Here is a 13,069-nt window from a genome sequence, read left to right as displayed (position 1 = left end):
AAGGAAAGGAAAGGAAAGGAAAGGAAAGGAAAGAAGAAAGAAGTCTTAATTTCAGATCATTATCCAACTATGCACAATTAAATCTGACACATCACTATTTTGAAACTCCACATTTAGAGATCAATATTTGCCACCCAGCACCTCCCACCCCACATGTAATTCCATGCTTATCAAGAAGGTGTGGCAAAATCAATGCTGGCTGGGCCTCTCTGGAATGGGAGGCTTGGTCTTGGGATCCCATCCTGCTGCCCTTTCCACATGAAGTGCACATTTGTCCGAATAAGGGGAAACAGGTGGACAGAGCACAGAGAGCTCCTGACCACTGCCAGCTCCAAGGGGACTATGAGGAGATGCTCCAGCAGGGGACTGAGGTCATCTCATCACCATGGAAACACAGAAGTGTAAGGAGGCTGGCCACTGTGTGCCCCTCCGCCCTGCACTCTGGCTTTGTTTTCGTTGGCTTCTTTCTATTATCCTCCACTTAAGGGCTACTCCTTGGCTACACAGCTGACAGAAGCGCACTTTCTCTTTACATTCCAAATGTGGGGCTTTTGCTTTCAAGTGCCGAGTATGAAATTCCATCTTCATAGTAAGATTAGCTCTCCAGCTCTCTGTTGGTGTTTCCAGTGATCAGGGACTGAGCTAACTCCTTAATGATACCAAACCTACTATCAACTCGGTCTTATAGATGAAATTAAAATATCACAGTGGCACCACATATTTGGAACCCAGGCTGTCAGAACTCTGAAACTTCCCATTCCTCCCATCATCTCAGCCTACACTGCCTTTATACATATGCACCAGGGGCCCAAGAGCCACGCCCCGTTACTTCCTGCAAAATGGCCTTAATTTCACTAACTAATAAATAGATTGTGATTTCTTTTCAGCAGTTTAAATGCTATGAATCCTCTTTCATTGTTCATGGGTCAGTATCTCATGGTAACCATCTGGTTTTTAGAAGCCATCTCTTGACTTTATTGTCAATGTGACACTATATAAAAGATTTGTTTTAAATGGCTTGCAACTGTGTTCTTGATCAACACATCTATTATCACAATACTAGACCACAAATTAGTTGGGTTTTTATTTTGCCTGAAGATGATGCTACATTTTGGAAAATGGCTGATTTATAAGCCACAGAGAACGAGATCACTGGAGCACAGCAGAGCATTTGGAATCTTTAAAAGAGCAACTGGGCAATTCTGTGGCCTGGGCTTCTCCCGCGGAGCTGCCCTGACATCTACTGGCCAAAGATTAGGGAAGTGATTCTCCTCAGAGCAAATAGTTCTCATTTAAAGGCAGGTTTGCAGCCTTATATAGCAAATAAAATTTAAAGTCAATACAGTGCTTCACACTTTGCCACCTTCTTCTACAGCAATTGTTTGTGGGATAAAATATAATTTCCTTCCTGCATTACTTTCATTCTTAAAAAATCTATCATATATGTTGGTTTATTATAAGTATATGAATTCCTCCTAGAATTCCATTCTTTGGGTTTCATTTCTATAAGAGTAAGGGTTTCATTTCTATAATAGTATTGTATCTTAAGATACAATATCCATGGTCAAATTAAAATTACATTTAAATGAGAATACAACTGAGTAAGTAATAAATTCATATTGCCTCACATAAATTATGCATTAAAAAATACTAATATACAACTCTCTAAGCCTTTGGCAGAGCTAACAGGTTCCTTCTAAATTAAAAAAAAAAAATTAATACCTTAATGCCATTAGAGAAAAATACAAAGTTAGAAATTAATTTTTAAGGAAAAAAACAACTAAAGCTCAATGGTTTGTAGCCATTTTCAGCAGATTTTTTAATCGCAAAGATCTATTCTGTGGTAATTACATTTTTTGTGGTTTACATTTAAAATGGTGTTCACAGAAACCACACTTCGAAGGTGACCAAAGATGAATTATTTTCTTACACTTGAGTCTAAGATCCTCAAAAGCACAGCCTGAGGGCCAGAAAGATAGCCCTGTGGACTAAGTGCCTGCTTTCACAAGTGCAGGGACCAGGGTTTGATCCCAGGTCCCACATGCCACGCTGGCCCTGCCCACGGGGTGGCTGAGCCAGCAACTGAGTCTGGGCATGGTGGCGCACGCCTGTAATCCCAGCGCTGAGAAGGCTGAAAATAGGAGGATTACTATGACTCCAAGCTGCACAGTGAGACCCTGTACCAAACACATAAAATGGAAGAAAAAAAAAAAAAGCACAGTCTGAGGCAAAGTCTGATGCATGATGGGTTTTTTTCAAACTAGGATCCAGGGAGCAGGGGTAGTGGGCAGGAAGGCCCGTCAAGGATGAGAAGTTATGGAGAAAGGGAGAGCCAGCACCAAAGCACAACCTGGGCTGTCCGCTGGGTCTGCAAGCTTTGGAGAAAACTATGAGGCACACATCCAGGGAGTGCGTGCATGTTCAGATATCACCGGCTGCAATGCTGAGAAGCCTTCTACTGCTGTGCAGGGCATCGCGGCCAAGATGCAAAAGCAGGAGCCAGCACTGAGGATGAAGGATCAAGCCATGTGGGTCTGAAGCATACACATGAGGGGCATGATAATAGCAGTGTTGGTGCTATGTTAACAATGTTATTTTAATAATAAAGAGGTCACATACATCATTGATACAGATAGTGGTGCACGAACATTACTAAGTGTACAGATTAAGTGATGAAATCGTCACTGTCACCAAGCACAGAAAGATTCAAAGTTATAAAGGGATCTGAAGTCTCCAGAAAAAAATCCATCCGTCTTGTTAGGCAGTCATTTAGGTGATGTCTAAAAATTGTTCATAGTATAAACTTTGATGTGAAAATACTCTAATCTGATAGAAAAGGCAACATTTGAAGTCCATTATCTTGATGTGAAATTTGGATACAGTAGGAATAACATGGCTCCTGGGGTGGGGGAGTGGTTAAACTTTCAAAGAAGTTCAAGAACAGATGTTTTGCAAAAAGAATAAAACATTTTTAAAAAGTGGAAAATAGAAATATAATTAAACTAAAAAAACTCAGAAGTTCTATTTTCTTATGTTCTTGTATTGCTCCAACTGATCAACCACTTTATTATCTCCAAAATATAAAGCTTTTGTTGATTTTAACCAAATTCAATTCAAGATGGGTCAAAAGCATAAAAATGAGAAATAAAATCATTACTTCATTAAAGACAATGTAAGTGGATATTTTTTTAAAAAATCTCTAAAATACAAGCATTTCCTTAACCTGGAAGTTTAAAAAGATGAGAACACTTTAGTACTTGAAGTGGCAAACTTTTATGTGATACAAAGAAATGCCAAACAAAAAATTCAAAATATCCATTGCTTATAACAGAGACATGTAGCCAACATCCATAGTAGCAAAGAAGTCTATCAAAATCAATACATAGGGCTGGTGAGATGGCTCAGTGGTCTAAAGCACCTACTTAGAACAAGCTTAGCAAAGCACAGGGACCGCGGTTCAATCCCCCAGCACCACATGCCAGCCAGCCCACCCCCTGGTGGGCTGAGCTGGCCACACACACACACACACACAAATAAATAAATAAATAAATAAATAAATAAATAAAATTTTAAAAAAATCAATACATATAAGATAAACATTATAAAAGTAGACCAAGAACTTGAATATACATTTAAAGGTAGAATATTAATCAACATAAAAATAAATTAAAATTAGAAATTTCCTAAAAGTGCATTTACTAGGAAATGTTATAAGAGCTCTATTTACTTAATTTTTACCATAATCCTATGAGATTATTATTATTACCACCAACTTGCAAATGAGTAACCCAAAATATTTACAAGTTAAATAACTGGCTCAAAGTCAAAAAGTTCTCAGGTGATAAAATCAAGGTATAAACTCACACAGTCAGATTTTAAAGCGTGGACTCCTAACCACAGGCAGGTGCTCAATATTAATCCATAATCCAACTTCAAACAATAACTTGCTACTTTCAACCCTGATGAAGACCTTCAAGACCATCAGTGGCGTAAATTGTCAGGAGCCACATCATTTGATATAATCTTGGAGAGCAATTCAACATCAAAGTCATCTTTTCTGACTCAGATATCCTGCCTGTAATAGAGTATCTGTTGCAAGAAGATAGAGAATCAAACATACAACCATGTATGAATAAAAATGTGCCTCAACAGTATTGTGAACAATGAGAAAGGGAAGAAATGGAAATACACACAATGTTCATTGATGAATTAGGGACTAAATAAAACATAATCACACATATTCATTAAAATTGGTGATATATGAAGAACTCCTACTAGTGAATTAAAAAAATCAAACCCCATTTTTTTTTTTTTTTAATATCTAAGTGGTGACAGATGACATTTATTTTATTTTTTATTTTTTTTTTCTCAAAGTTTTATTGATAAACAGATAGCAATGAGACAGTTTCAAATCCAATCGGAAGTACAGTTTCAACAAATAATACACTGCATATATTCTATTTTTTTTTTCAACAAATAATACACTGCATATATTCTTCTTAGTGGTTAATTGCTGTACAAGATGCGGACTTGTGATCCTATTCACAAACACCATTAGAACAGATCATTCTATTCATTAAGAGAATGCAACTATATATCTATCCCAACCTCTTTGAATACACAGATACAAAATGGACATTCATCGGTATACCCCATTTTTTCTAAGTTCCGTTATTGAATATTATAGGTGTGTAAACTCAGCAAAATATTCTAAAAGAGTCCAGTAGCCTATAATAGCATTGGGTCTTATATTTAACTGGCAATGTCAGAAATTATTGACCTGAGTCCCCCACAGCTCAACTTAACAGCATGGCTTTATTTTTTATATTTCGACTTCATACTTTTCTACTGGATGGTTAAGACCAAGGTAAAGCAGGACCTATGCAAGAAGAGTTGTAGCTTTTTGGTCTTAGAAGGTCAGTGAAATGCCCTCAGGATTTGTCCTGAGATCCTGTACCTCAGATTGTAGAACCTTCATCAGTGCAGCCATGTGGATGAGTCACGGCCAATGCTTGGCCAATGTGCTCTCTGTGAAAGCCTGAGAGAGTGTCTTCTCCCCATGTGACTCTCCTTAGGCACACTCTACGTCATCGATCACTTTCCTCTTTGGCCCCATAATCTTCTTGATCAGAAAATTTGGGACACTACCGAGGTACATGACGTTACAGTACAAGTTCTCATATGTCCTGAGTCTTAATCGACCTTAGAAGGTTAGGGCCAAAATGTTGGCTTTCCTTGTATCCTTCCTTTTTCTCTAATTTGGTCTGCAAACTTAGGTTGTTAACCATCCAGAAGAAAAGCTTATTGTTATTATCAAACGATTTGGGCTATCAATCTTAACCTCACTATCTCACTGCATTTCAAACATCTTAGGCATAATAAGGAACAGGTATTTTTCATCAAGTATTGATATGTTGAACTTTAAGTCCCTACATAATATGATAAAAAAACATTTAAAAATTAGGTTATATTTTAAAAAATAGGATAAAGAATTCTATGCTTCTCATGTCAAACCCCATTTTTAAAATAGACTAAGAACTTGAAGATCAGTTTCTCCAAAGATATACAAGTGGTCAAGAGGCATCTGAGAAAAGGTTCTGCGTCACTAGTCATCAGAGACCTGCACATCAAAGTCACAAGGACTCCCCACCAACCACAGCCTGACATGCTGAGCAGTTCCCAGTCTCCTGCAACTGCCTTCTCCAGGCTTGGCACAGGGCCTTGGCTCACTATGGCAACAGCATGGTGCAGCACACTTGACTTCATGCTCAGCACCAAAGCTGATGGTGAGACCATTCTAGTCTTTGGTCCATCTTCCAAGAGCAGGGCATTGTGGAATTGGTGCATACCTGGCAGGACCACAGCTACCTAGCAACCTGCCCAAACCAAAATGGCAGCCTGGCCAATTTGAGAATGTATCCACATGGATTGGTGTTGCTGGACCTTCCGAGCTATAATAGTGATACCCAGGCAAAGAATAAATTGATCATCTTTGAACAAATAGAAGAGGGAATGAAAAAATTGAGTGAGGCCAGGATTGAGCAGGTGAAGCACTTGCCAACCATAGTTCAAGGAGGGACCATCAACAGATATTGACCTACAGCTTATGGGCATCTTCTTGAGTATGAGATGGATGAAATAGTATATGACAAAGATTCACTTTATCAGAACGTTAAAATTCTACACTCGAAGCAGTTTGAAAATATTCTCATCCTTAGTGAGGATGTTAATTTGGCAGAAAGTGATTTGGCATATACCTGGACCATCATGGGCAGTGGCAAAGAAGATTATACTGGCAAAGACACCCTGATTCTGGGCAGCAGAGACAGAGGCATTATATGAAATAGTCATACTGAAAACAAAGATGGTCATCATGGGAGAGACCAACCAAATGGTGATTAATGCATCTAAGAAATATATGCAGAAAACATGTTGTGACATCTTAAACAAAAGTTGGGCCGATCAGATAGTTCAGCAGATTAAAGCACCTGCTTAGGCAGAAAGCAGGGACCAGGGTTCGATCCCATGCACCAACAAGCCATGCCAGTCCTGCCCCTGGGGCTTGCTGAAACAGTGATTGAGACTGGGTGTGATGGCACATGAGTGTAATCCCAGGTCTTAGGAGGCTGAAAACAGGAGGATTATTAGAGTGGGATCTGTGTAGTAAGACCAGCAGACCCTGTACTAAATACATTTTAAAAAAAAAAAAAAAAGGAGACTGCTGTCAGGTTCTAATAGAAGACTGTTTTCCAGTACTGAAGAAGTGTGCCAAAAAAGGGAGAGAATTTGCTTATGTGATTAATGATTTGCTTGCTGTTCCAATCTCCATGTCTCCAGAAGATTCCACATGGGAGTTTCCCAGACTGAGTCTTGACCTCTCAATGAAAGTAATGAAACAGGATGGGAAATATTTCACACAGGGGAACTGTGTCAATTTGCCAGAAGCCCTGTCACTCTATGAAGAACAGCTTGGGCGCCTGTATTGTCTGGTGGAATTCTCCAAGGAGATCGGCTGTGTCCCTTCATACTTGGAATTGTGGGTGTTTTACACTGTTTGGAAGAACACTAAACCCTGAAGATGAATATCCCAACAACATGTGCTGTAGATAACCTTCCTGACCTCCATACGTACATGCCATCAAAATGAGTCAGGCAATTGATTGTAACTTTCTCAATGTTTTCCCTTTTTAATCATTATTAATTTTAAAAAGCAAATGGAAAATGTATAGTTTGATGAGCCAGGGTGTTATTTTTTTGAAAGTCAGCTGAAGGACAATTAGCACAGCAAAGACTACAAAATGCACTGCCTCCCTAGGATGTGACTTTTGTTGCTTTTTATTTCTGGGTGTTTTGTTTGTTTGTTTGTTTGTTTGTTTTTCATTTTGTTTTGTTTTGACTTTGACAGAACTTAAATTTGGACCTTTAGCAGAATGAACATCATTGTCTTGTTTTGGAGAGAATTTCTTGATGGTTTTAAAAAAGAGACTTAATTTTAAAATTTGATGCTTTTAAGAAAAACATTAAAAAATGAATAGCATAGGCCCAGGAGTTGCTCAGCAGCATAAGCACCTGCCTGGCAAGCACAAGGTCCTGAGTTCAATTCCTGGGAGAGAGAGAGAGAGAGAGAGAGAGAGAGAGAGAGAGAATGGCAATACTTCCATAAAAGCTACAAAAGACTTTTAAAAGTCACAAGGACACATCACCTTAAGTCTATGATGGTTGTCTACTTTCAAGACACAAAACAAGTGCTGGAGAGAGTGTGGAGAAGCTGGAACTTTAACATACTGTTCGTGGGAATGCAAAGCAGTGCAGCCACTGTTACTGTGGAAATTGATCAAAAAATTAACTATAGAATTATCATATGACCCAAAAATTCCACTTCTGGGCATTAAAATCAGGATCTTGAAGAAACATTAGCATTTCCATGTTGGTTGCATTGCTAGTCACAACGGACATGTGTGGAAATTATTTCAATGTCCTTTAGCAGGTGAATGCACTAAGAGAACGTGGTGCGCACATGCAATAAAATACCACTCAGCCTTTTCAAAGGAGGGAAATACTGCTAGATGGGACATCAGTAGTGAACCCGAAAGACCTATACTATGTGACTCAAGCCTGTTACAGAAGAACAATATTGCATGATTCCAATAATATGAGGTAGATAAAACAGTCAAATGCAGAAAATTAAAAATTGGAATAGTGGTTATCAGGACCTGAAACTAGAGGAAATGAGGAGTTATTAATAAGCAGGCATGGAGTTTCCATCAAGCATGATGAATAAGCTCTAGAAATGTGCTGTGCTTTGTACCTCCAGCCAACAATTACCTATTATACTTAAATATTATGGAGAAGGCAGATCTTACATTGTTTGTATCACAATAAAATAGATATTAAAATAATTTTAAATGATATAAATTCTATTCATTGGTACAGAGAGATCTGAAGATCAGTGAACGTAAGTTCTTATTATAAAGCAGGAATTGTACAGGGCTCTGCAACTTTTTTGCTGCTCCTATTCCACATAATTTCCCAATCAAATAGTTCCCTGTGTCACTAGTTTTTGAGTTGATAAATGAGGAGCAGTTTCCCCAGTTCAAAATGACTGGTGGAGAGAATGAGATTACACATGTATAAAAACACACAATATGGATTTCAGATAATATACAATTATCTGTGTATTTCACACACAAAACCATATATTATATATAATTCCTATCTGTTTATATTTACAAAAATGTTTATCCCAGTGAATCTTCACAAAACTTTAACAATGAATATTAGCCTAAACAATGATATTGAGAGCTATTTATGCTTTCTTCTTCATGGCTTATACTGTACTTGAAATTTTATATAATTGTATGTTATCTATGAAATCAGGAAAATACAATAGACTTCTTTTTTAATTTTATTTTAAAGAGTAAAAACAAAAACAAAGACAGAAGCAGAACAATATGCAATATATATGATACAGAATTATATATGATACAGAATTTCAAAACAAGAATAGAAAACTAACCATGGTTGTTATATTCCATATTTTTATCACAAATAAAATAGATCTACTTTTCATCTAAAAAAATCATGCTTTTGCTAAATTATCCTTAAGCTGAACAATACAATTGCTCTCCACTCCCCACAAATTGCAAACACTTGATGACTAGATTGCCCTTACTTCATCTTCTAGATGTAGGCTGTGTACTCAGACCTGCAAATGATTGCAAAATGAATGCTTTGTGTATAAGTAAAACCTTTACATATTAAGCCTAAAACTTGAAAATACAAAAGGAGTGAATGCTGCCCTGTTTAGTGGCTTTCAAAGGACAGACCTCCTCCTCCGACAAGAAGCAACTCCTCACATGCCCTAGAGCAGAAGCAGCTTCCTGCTGCTCCCTGGAGAAGAGTGCTCCAAGCATCAGGAGTCCATGCTTTTCTGATATATGAAAAGGTCAGTAACTCACTTCTGTCAGGATTAGATCATTGATTACATGGTCTTCCAGAAGTGCTTAATGCCCATTCCCTCCCTGAAAAGTCTCTTAGTGAATCCCTAGGATATGTCCTCCCCAAGAGAGCTGCAGAGTACACTCGGGCTACAAAAGCTAAATCAATTCATGCTGAGCATCCGCTCCCCTTGTGACTCCTGAAAATAGTCTATGCTGCACAATGGGAAAGCCTGAAGCCTGCACCATGCACCCCTTTCTACTGCAGCTAGTAGATACCCTAAGGTCCTCGATGAAGGAGGAGGAGGAGGAGTTGTGGACTGTGCTGAGACAGACCATCCTACACTACATCTAAAAAAAATCTAGAGTAGGTGGTTCTGGAACAGACATCTTGTGTTATGGTGTGAAAGTGTCCCACAAAGCTCGTGTGCTGAAAACTTGCCTCCCAGTGGATGGTGCCAGGAAGCTGAGACCCAATGGGAGGAGGTTTTTTTTTAATCCACACTAATGAATGGATTAAGGTTATCATCACAGAGGTAGGAAAGGACAAGTTCAGGTGCTTGGTCTTGCTCTCCCTTCCCCATCCCGCCTGGGCTCAGTGCCCTCTGTCTTTACCAGGGAATGACATGAAAAAAAAAGAAAAAATTTCTGTGAATAACCAACACTCTGAATCAGCCATCAGTTTTCAATCTTCACTTTTATTCATAACTCTATAATTATACACAATTGTCCCAGAAAGCTAGAAATTGGGAAGAAGTATATTTCCCATCTGTATGTTTAAAATTTGCTCCACATTCACATATGTTTGATTTGTATACAATATATAATTAGTAATAAAAGTTCAGTTGTCCTGAAAATTATTTTATTCCCTTTCAGATTAGAAAAAAATTCATTAGCTAGGCTATACCACAAGCACTTTCACATAATAGAACTGACACTTGGGCATGAAATGGATTACTGTTGCGTCTCTTGTGTTTCTTGTCCTTAGTAGTTCTTACACATCTATGAAAATCAGTAGGAAGCACTAATTAACAGCACAGATTATCTTTCTAACTGACCACTAGTTCTGTAAGGAAGGAGATCCAATCAAAACAATCTCCAGTTACACAGACTACCCATTTCAAAATTCTAGTCTTACCTTGCATATGGCTGCTCCCAAGCTCAACTACTAGAGTGTCGATCTTTATTAAATTCACTCAGATGCATTATGCTCACAGACTACAGAGACAAAAATGAAGTAGAAAACATAGACCCTCTCAGCAGAATTTTTGGGGGGTGTTGGATTAAAGGCCCACAAATAAGAATTAATCTTCAGAGTTTCAAAATGTGGTTGAGTCCATTAAAATTGTTAGTTGCATTGACCATTGTAAGTGCCTTAATATGATTTTCTTAAAATACCATTAATAAATTTAATAAAGTTTAAAGTGTTGCTTAATACTGAAGTATTTCCACCATTTAATTAATTTGATGTCAAATAGATTTAAATTTAAATTTTTCCTTCACCAATTAACAAGTCAATTAACATGATTGAATAATTAATTTTGAGATCACACAATGACTGAGGGGTGCTTGAACAAATAGAGATCATAGTATTAAGTTTCTGGCACTCATTACCAAAGACTGGCTGAAGAGAAGGCTTCCCAGGCTACTTTTCTAGCAGAAAAAAAAAAAAAAAAACTGATAGTAAAAGAATGCCCATCTCATCCTACAAGAAAGTATAAAGCATAAAAACTGGAAAAGATTCCTTAGGAGAAAACTGATGGGAGAATTTGAATAATCTCTCAAGCTATCTGAATGTAAGAAGTTTTTAAATGTCCATGCATGTGAATTTTGAATTTCTGAAAGCGTTTCCACACATAAAACGGATCAGTTCAGCGAATTACATACATTTCTTCGCACAGCCAAAGATAATCAGGTCAGAAACAGAGCAGGCTCCACAAACACTGGGCCAGCAAAATCCTTGATCTTAAATTTCAAGAGAGAAGAAACAGACTCAAAGATGGTTGTTAAGGAATTCTGGCAGAATCTCTTCAGAGAGCAAAGTTAATAGGTGTAATAAATGACCCAGGGCACCGGTAGGAACAAATTATATAAATAAACTTAAGAAGACGTTATACAAGAATCGTGGGCCCAAACAAATGTGAACCTGTGAGTTGCAGTGCAAAGCCAGAGGACGGCAGGGCCCACTAGGAGCCATTTGACCTCCATCTCCACTATTCCTCTGTCAGAGTTCTAGGACTAACCTCTTAAGCTGTCACTTTCACAAATGTAAGCATAATAATTTTATAAAGAGATATTTTGTCTTATTAAACACCACCCTGGTACATAGTCCAGATTTCCCTCTTAGGAAAAGTGAATGAATATTGGAGCAGGAGGTTTACATTAGAGTTTTTATTTAAATTCTCATTACCATGAACTCTTAAATCACCTAATGATTCGTTTGCTTAGCAAACCTAAAACAGAACTTTTTAAGGTAAACTTTTACTTGCTACAAATCATAAAATTATTTCCATATAAAGTCTGTTTATTAAATGTGCTAAAATGTTATATGGTCCCTTAAAATTTATGGAAAGGCAAAGAAATGCCTGGCAGGAATATTTGCAAAGGCAATACACACTAGGAAAAGAAAGCCTTTCATACCATAAAGATCGAGAATACACAATGAATATCTGAAATAGCCAAGACTGGGAATTGAAGTCTAATGTGAGCCAAGATGACCTCATTTTATGTGGAGTCATCGTCCAGGCCCAGATTACAGCTCAAAATGTTATCTATTCCACTTTCATTATTTTGGCTAATTCTAAGAGGAGATATTTCAGACTTCTTCATCTCCTGATTGAGAGGAGTTTAATGACTGATTAGGGTTCCTCTTCTTCATTTTTGGATGCAAACAAATTCCTAAAAAAGATACGGTTACAAATTGTGGCAACTCCCAGCAAAAGATCATAAGGTTAATGTTTTAACATATCTTAGAACTGTTAGTTGTGGATATTTAGCAGTTTGTGTAACCATAGTTCTCCCTGAAAGGATCTCTATATGGCCAGTTTAGCTACACAACCCATCGCCGCTGGCACATTGGCCATTAAGAAAAGTATTAGCACAGACACCCTGTTTCTGCCAGATAATAAAAATATCCTGAAATATTTTTGTACCTTAGACGTATTATTGTATCCACACCCAAACATTACTATTTCCCCATAACATCTCGACTATCTGATATGTATATGTATGCGCCTCTAAAACTTCATTAATATTTGTCAGAATGTTACCAATTTCAAAGAAAACAATAGTTTAGATTATTTTATGGCACATCTTTAGCTTGTGAATATACAGTTATTAGACATTGGCCTTTCTTCCATATCATAGCAACTCCAGATGAAAGTGAGATCATTCTTCACCTGCTACTCACCAATTCAAATATTCATAAATGCACACACCACAGAAAGAAAGTGTCATTGTTTATAAACAGATATTTTGCCCCATACCTATTAACTTCATTGTACCAAGGAACTTTTAAGACTACCTAATAAGATTGTGATGAAAATTAATGGCTTGCAAATCTCCAAAGTTTTGTTTTATGAAATACAAAAACTAACGAACACGTGAGGTATCTAAAACACCTTCCAACTATG

The 13,069-nt window shown here is 37.5% G+C and overlaps 1 pseudogene; it reads left to right on the top strand.

Moving 5' to 3' along the window:
* Positions 1-5,731: 5,731 nt before the first annotated feature.
* LOC101572609 lies at positions 5,732-7,076 on the top strand (annotated as a pseudogene).
* Positions 7,077-13,069: the final 5,993 nt, after the last annotated feature.

The sequence above is a fragment of the Octodon degus genome, unplaced genomic scaffold, assembly GCF_000260255.1.
Source record: "Octodon degus isolate 3935 unplaced genomic scaffold, OctDeg1.0 scaffold00016, whole genome shotgun sequence".
Taxonomy (NCBI): Eukaryota; Metazoa; Chordata; class Mammalia; order Rodentia; family Octodontidae; genus Octodon; species Octodon degus.
The sequence above is the reverse complement of the archived record's forward strand: the minus strand, read 5'-3'. Positions and strand labels throughout refer to the sequence as shown.